This window comes from Pteropus vampyrus, unplaced genomic scaffold, assembly GCF_000151845.1.
Source record: "Pteropus vampyrus isolate Shadow unplaced genomic scaffold, Pvam_2.0 Scaffold53, whole genome shotgun sequence".
Taxonomy (NCBI): domain Eukaryota; kingdom Metazoa; phylum Chordata; class Mammalia; order Chiroptera; family Pteropodidae; genus Pteropus; species Pteropus vampyrus.
The window spans coordinates 681400-687408 of NW_011888834.1; positions in this window are offsets into that span (position 1 = coordinate 681400).

Below are 6009 nucleotides of genomic sequence, written 5' to 3' on the forward strand. Positions count from 1 at the left end.
TATACATGTTTTATACTACATTTATATGTTGTGGATAAGCTATTAAAGCTACTAAATTTCTTTGATAAACTTCAGAAACCCCAAAATAAAGTATTCACTCATTCAGTATACTTCTGATTATGTAGTTTCAATAACTAACATTATTGGATTCTAACTCATAAATACAGTAAAAGTATTATACTTTATTTATGCTTTCATCTAGTTATTTAGGTAATTTCATGACCTTTCTTGAAATTAAGTTTTATCTCCAGTATGTTTTACCAAAACTAAACAAAAAGGTGATGGTGCTGTCAAAAATTATTCACTCAGTGTATGTTTCTCTAATTAATAATGCTTTAGCTGATATTATACACAATCTTTTTTGAAGAATAATGAAACTTTTTCTACATAGATGAAAATTTATTATTTAGAGATACAACTATTTGAATTTCATTTTTAAAAAAAGAAAAACTATATTCTCATAATGTGGTTGCTTTTAAACAAACCCCATTTCCCAAAGATTTACATTAAAAGATCAACAACTCCCATGACATTCTGCACAACCAACGGCAGAGAAAGGCTCTGAGCGGGGAGGGGAGGAATACGATTCAAATTCTTTCATCCAGTATGTGTGAGAATTTCTTGGGGAAAAACAATTTATTCATCAAAAATCATGAATCTGAAAATAATAAAAGTTCTTAAGTCATAGTAGGAGAAGACCTGAGAATAAATGTGCTCTCACCCCTGGCTCAAATCTTTTATGTCTTATAATACAAATATAATTCCAACAATGAGGAATATTGATGGGGCTGCAATGCATCCAACACGGGAACCTGACACATTCCACAACTGTATCCTGCTACCAGTAGGAGCCATTCATAACGTAAGTTCAAAAGGGCAACCGGAAAAGTCTCCATTTAAAAATGCAAGTACTACATGCCACAGCACACGTGTGCCTCTTTCATTTTCTTCCCCGGTGAATTAAAAGTACACCAAACGACAACATTGATGGAAATAAAGAAGCCAGGGACAGAAAAAGTAGAACATTAGGAGGTTATAAAGATCTGCCTTTTTATGATCTTTTTCCCCCTAACATTGTCCCAGATGTGAACTACGGAGGCTCTGAATTATAGTTACTCAAGACATGGTAATTATTTGGTTGGCAGGTAACAGAGCGGAGGGAAAAGAGGAAGGATTGTTCCCTTCGCCTTTATAAGTAAAGAAGCACTATGCAGAATTGCTATACAAGAATAATGGGATTAATTGTCATGACTCTCCTCTCACACAAAGATCACAGTGTGGAACTGTAAATGCTCCTAATCACACTGCATTCTAGTGATGGAAAAATAGTCCACATGTAAAACTAGCCGAAATCCAGTAGAGAATTTTGCAAAAACAAGGTTCACAAATATGCCTGTTCTCTTTACTAATATCCCAAATCCTAGGATTCGGCCTGGCCACTCAATAAATACTAAATGAGAGTGAGAAAGAAATATTCTTGTACATCACCATGAATATTAATTTGAAAAAAACATACAAAATTTTAAAATCTGCTTTAAAACAAATGGGGTAGACTTTGTAGTTGTTAACAGGGTAACAGGATTAGAAAGTCTATAAACTGGTTCTGAAGGCTGTCACAATCCTGAGCTTCGCATCCTGAGGCAGTCGAGAGGTTTACATACAACCTCATGATTCAGATACAGTCATGCACCTCATAATAGCATTTTGGTCAATGATGGACCATAGATATGACAGTAGTCCCATAAGATTATAATGGCTCTGAGAAATTCCTATTGCCTATGATATAGTAGAGCAAGGCATTACTCATGTGGTTGTGGTGACTCTGGTGTAAACAAATCTACTGCCAGTCGTATAAAAGTATAGGACATACAATTATGTTATTCGGGTTTATAGCCTAAGAGCAATAGGCTACACCTCAAAGCCTAGGTGTGGATGGAGTAGGCTAGGCTGTCTAGGTGTGTGAAGTGTACTCTGTGATGTTCGCACAACAAGGAAATCACCTAATTACAAGTTTCTCAGAATGTACATGTCCCTGTCATTAAGCAGCACATGATGGTAATCTACAGGGTGTGTCCCTTTAAAGATAGTCAATTCATAGGTGTGATTTATTTTTTAAAAGATAAAAATGGATGAGCTGCATTGGAGGTCTAAAATAATTAGACTTTTGAAAGCAAAAGAGATGCCTCTCTTTACCACCAATTTACTGGGGAGTTAGAAAGAAATACCTTGAGATTTGCTTGTGAAAATGTTTAAAGCCGTAGGCTGTGAATTGATGGGGTGTGGTGGTACAGAAGAAAAGACATGTGTGGACAAATTATGAGACTTTCCCAGCCCAAGTGCCACTTGTTAAGAGTTTATGATCTGCCCACCAAGTGGCCAGATATAGTCCCTATGACCTTCACCACACACTTGGTTATTGGCATTTTGACACCTTTTTTGCTCAGTGGGAGGCATTCTTGACACTATCAATGTAATATACCTTTTTCAGATCACAAACATTACTCATTAACCTTAGGGCAGAAATCTAACATAATCAAATATCCTTTTGCCACCTAATTTAAGTCAACAGGGGACTGGATAGATAGGAGAGCATAATGTAAACAATATAGAGAGAAATGCTCAAGAATTTATTGTAGAGCTTTTCCGTTTTCAAAGTCCACAATCTGTCAGTTTCCACTATTTAGCACTATTATTTGTGCTAAAAATGTTCAAAATATAGATGTCATGTTAGAAGAATCACATTCTTTAGTAGAATGACTTTTACTAGTCTTTTTTTTTTTTGATAATTAAATAAGAAAATAAGTAAATAAGACCAAGAAAAGTTTTCAAGGATCAAACCTTCCCTTTTTCATGTCTTCTCTCTGATTTCCCAAAAGTTACCTCTTACAATTAATTCAGAACATAATATTCTCTATTTTGGTCATACCACTCTTCTCTCTAAAACCTATATCTCCTGTTTTCGTATATTTCAGTTAACTCGATTTGACAGCAATCATCTGAAAAGTTTAAGAGAGACAAGGCTGTTCCTAGCTTGTCTTACTCACCTAACCTTTTGAGAAGCAGGGCCAGGATGAGGGTACATGCTGTATTACAGGTAGACTAAGATTTCTTTTATATGCAGAAAAGATAAAGAGAAGAATTAATGTTATGGCCCCAATGAAAGCATCATTTTCTTATTTCAAAATTTTAATCATTAAAGAAGCATCTTTTTTAGAGGGCTCCTGAGAGATAGTATTTACTATGTTCTTTCTGTATTATTATAATAGTGTTTAAATGTTGCTGAATCACACTAAAGGACAATTATATCTCTTTTCTAAAGAGGTATAAGGAGCAGCAGCTTTAGTGGCAAGATGACAACAGCTAGTCCCCTCCATGAGCAAGGAGATGGGTGAGTCCAAGAAAATCTAGGGCAGCATATTAAAAAAGCCAAATACATTTCTCATTCTCTGTCCAACCCTCCAGACTTCCATCGCCTCACCTTCGCTCAAAGCAAATCCAAGAACAGATCTATTAGTTGGCAAGTATTTACCTGCCCAGCCCCACCCAGGGGCCTGTGGGAACTTTGGGGTGCCATCCAGGCCATGTCTTAGGTATAAACTGGAACAGCCCAAGGGAGCTGAGCATCCAGGCTTCCCTCTGCCTGCCTACACGGAGCCACAAAATCTATTTTGTTGTGGTCTTGCTTCACAGTGGTTCAGGGTGGTCTAAAGACAAATCAAGCTCCAGAAATCTGAATGAGAAACAGGAAAAAACACCTTTTCTCTATACCTCATTTGAGGACTCTTGAGAGAACAGTTATAGACAAAAATAAATTTACTACATTTTTTTTCTGCACATCTAAGTTGTGGTGTGAGTAATAAATCTGTATAAAATTGTAGTATGAGTAAATCCACTACAACCGTAATGTAGTCAGTCTTCAGGTCTGAGACGAGAAGCATCTCGGACTTTCCCCCTAAGGCCATTCCCATTCCCAGATAGACTCCAAGTGGCTCCCACATTCTCTTCGGAGGTAATTAACTGCTTTCTGCTGCCACCCATGGTACTTCTCTTCACTCAATCATTTGTCAGCCATGACAGGTTGTTAATGTTATCAATCAGCCAGTCTAAACCCTCTTGGTGAGTGACACTATCTCCAAATCAAGCCCAAGTATAAAGATATGATTAGGAATGCCATACTCACCCCTCACGGCCAGCCCTGCAGCTCATGTAGATAGCTAGGATAGATCATGGGACTTTTTCTGGCCTGACGGCTTCCTTCCCTGATTATAGTACAACTGGTTCATAACCCCCAGAAGTGTGATCTAATTCTTTTAGTTTTCTAATGTCCCTTACTCAAGGAACTTGTTATGTTTTTTCAATGCTGAGTGGGAGGACATTTGAGTAGAACTTAAAAGCACTCACCCAAAAGCATAGTATACTCTCTGCATTCAGTTCAATCCACAGCCTAGGGTAAAGCTCAGACATCTGATTATTTCTTATTTCTGCATGAGTTTTCTGGCTATCTGAGGTATTCCTAGAAAGCTTCTTCTATCATCTTTTCAGAGTCTTAATTCCTGTATCCTAGAGTGTGATCATTATTAACTCCCAAATCAACTTTGATAATGTTCCTAATGTGTTCATTTGGTCCTCATAAAAATCAGACCCCTGTTGCTCTTCCCGTATTTTAAGTGCATGCTATATGCCAAGCACTCCACTAGACATTTGGGATTTAATCCTTAACTTGGGAGACTTCGTAAGCCTGAATGGGAGGCAAACACAGAACACTAGAATTCTCAAAGTAATTTATATCCTCAGAGTTAATGTTAGAAACACAAATGAATTCTTAATCTCAACATGGGATGCTTTCGTTAAATCTGCCAATGTATTATCCCTTATAGAAATTGGAATAATCAGCCAAAGCGTTTCACTGGTCTTGCTCAAAACTGTTAACAGTTTACCAAACTTTTACAATATCTGAGCTAAAACTAAAACTAGTGGGTCTGAAATGTCTCATTTTAGTATTTAGCCCACGTTCAGAGACACCATGAAGCAAAAGAACGATGAAATGTGCATGACATCTATTGCCTCCTGGATTATCAACTAATGGTAGCATAGTTGATATAACAAAATTAATTTTACTTAAGGAATCAGAGACAACAGGAACTGATGTCTGATAGGTGAAAAATGAGCGCTTTATCAGCTAAAGTACTCAGCTCCAGATTCCCCTCTTTCTTAAGTACAGTGTCATCTAAGTAATGTATTGCTGGTTTTTGGTGTTGACATTGCATGCCTACCCATCCTGTCATAATTAAAAATCTCTGAGAGACCTAAAAGCTGTTAAGGCCCTCCAAATGCTTACTAAATGAAATGTAACCACTAAAATAGATTTTTGAGAATCGCTCAATTTATGAGAGACTAGATGTGACATCATCATCACATGTATGGGGTTTAAAAGATCAACTATGGTGAAGATAATCTTTAATGATTAATATTCTTGAGGTTCTTTCTGTTAATTTTTATGTTCAGTTAATTCACTCTTAAATTTGATTATATTTTAAAATAAGTAGTTGAGATATTCACATTTATATCCTTTACCCTTAAAAAAAGATTCATTCTGCTATGTGATGGCATGATTTGATTACCAGCTATTATGTACATTTGTCACAATCTGTAATTTTAACACCTTATGTTGTTAGGGTGCCTTCTAATTTATGGACCTAGTTTGCCAAGGTAGAAGCCAGGAACTAACTTAACCAGCCTGCCATGCAGCTAGAGAACTGGCCTATGACTGAGGCCCTGCCGTTCTGGTATACCCCTGGAAGTCTTAGACTTAAAAGAGTGAGAGGAGATGACAGACATAGAACCATCATGTCGAAGGATAAACTTTAGGATAAGTGTTATGCTTCATTGTTATCTTTGCTTTTATAGACCTATGGGGTGACTTCAAGGAAATACATCACAACTTTTTTTGGCTTAACTTCACTTATTTAGGAAAGTAGGATGATCCATTATTTTGTATTTCTGAAAGTT